General features: G+C 35.7%; 1 long non-coding RNA gene across 1 annotated transcript; it reads right to left on the bottom strand.

The window, feature by feature from the left end:
- Nucleotides 1-231: 231 nt before the first annotated feature.
- LOC121940540 lies at nt 232-1,255 on the bottom strand. The gene is made up of 3 exons (XR_006105647.1): nt 1,017-1,255; nt 708-744; nt 232-343 (listed from the first exon to the last, which is right to left on the bottom strand). It is a non-coding gene; the product is annotated as an uncharacterized LOC121940540 (long non-coding RNA).
- Nucleotides 1,256-1,833: the final 578 nt, after the last annotated feature.

Genomic DNA, 1,833 nt, shown 5'->3' with positions numbered 1-1,833 from the left:
CTGCTTTAAAACAGAGTGGTAATGAGGTCTGCATCAGCAGGAGAAGTTGATTTAAGTTTCTGCAGAACTATGTCATGAAAAAAGAATTGTTATTTTTTATCAGTGGTTTGGCTTTTGGTCACAAAATATTTCCTAAACAAAAGCCAGATCAAAGTTGATCTCTATTTGGTTGAGAAAAGAAATGTCTAATCGATCATTAAGTGTCCTTGTATGAAATAAACAGAGCATACCTCCAATCGTATGATAATGCAGTTGTTCCTTGGGATGAGGCTGGTACTGTGCTGAAAGCGAAGGTCTCTGGCCTGAAGACTTAGCTCCTGACAAAGCTCTGTTTTCTTTTTCTCTATAAGAGAAAAAGAGATGAGAGGCATCTTTTTTAGCAAAAGAAAAGAGAAAAACATGTTGCAGAACAACAAATGCAGCAGAGCGAGGGAGGTAACTACTCATTAGAGGATGGTTACACCAGATTTCAAGCGACAAGTAGCACAGAAATAGTAGGCAACAATAAACTGTATCTCCAACCCTGCATGGCAAGGATTAAAAAAGTCTAATGGCACACTGAAAATGATACCTAAACCCAAGTGGGAGTGGTCATACCACAGAATAACCAATCATCAGACTCAATGACAACCATGATGATGCTCTTAAAATAAAAGACATCAGGCAAGTAAATCAAAGATGAACAATATTTATTTCCAACTACTTACCAAATGTTGTCACGTTTCCCTCTTGGTCAAAATTCATCTGTGAAATAAACAAACAAGATTACGATCACCTGCCTCTGGCAATCACAAGGCAAAAAAATAACAACAGTTTAAATATATATCAATACATAAAATGTTTGACAGTTTGGTGGATATTTGATAAGATGTGGGAAATCTGTGTTAATTCCAACAGTTTACACCCGTTTCTCCAAAAGCATCTTGCCATTTAATTCATTTGATTTAGATTCAATAGTAACAACTTCTGTTCAGTGAAAAGTGTGTTTGTCTGACAGCCCTTGGCGCATCTCTTACCACTACAAAAGCTGGAGACACGCTGGAAACGTCTGTCACTCTGTGGCGGATAAAGGACACTGTTCAAGGGAAAGACAAAATTTAACCAAATGCAAAGCAACACTTTTCTACTTTGAAAACAGCAATTATGAGGATTAAAATATCAACACCTTGTGTGCCCTGTATTTCATGGGACCACAGCAGTATTATTTTAACGGTTTGATACTCATCATATTAGGAGTTAAATCACTGTGGGATACTAGATTTAGTAGAAACTTAAATCTCCCATACTTTCAGCTGTACTAAAAGCATTCAGGGAAATTAACATTTAAAGTAGACAGTGGCACCCCAGAAGTTTTTCATAGGGATGGTCTAAAGGGGCCAGTGAAAAATCTTGAAGTGGCACACCAAAACCAAAAGCCATGGTGAAATTTAAATAATTTAATCTGCTTATGCTGTATATGTAAAGACAACATGAAGAATTAATAAACAAGATACTGATATACTTTGGTTTCATGTTTTACAGGTAATGTTACTAATTATCTGATGTGCACAGAATAAAACTTGTGCAGTTCTCATTTTGAGTTCAACCACAGCCCTGTATTGATGTGTATCTAAACATGTTTTCATGATTTACTGATCTTCTAATAGGCTGGTTGTCCTTAATTTGTCTTTAATAGACAAAAATAAAGCTTTAATTTGACTGAGGACACTGATTGTAAGTAACAAAACATGCTATCTCAAGTTTAGGAAAGACTCATGAGTACCCATAGGATCCATTTTCATTAACATATCTACAATTCTACAATTCTACAATTTCATTTAGCAGACGCTTTTA

Source organism: Plectropomus leopardus, unplaced genomic scaffold (assembly GCF_008729295.1).
Source record: "Plectropomus leopardus isolate mb unplaced genomic scaffold, YSFRI_Pleo_2.0 unplaced_scaffold8960, whole genome shotgun sequence".
Lineage (NCBI taxonomy): Eukaryota > Metazoa > Chordata > Actinopteri > Perciformes > Serranidae > Plectropomus > Plectropomus leopardus.
This window is presented reverse-complemented; position numbering and strand designations above follow the sequence as displayed.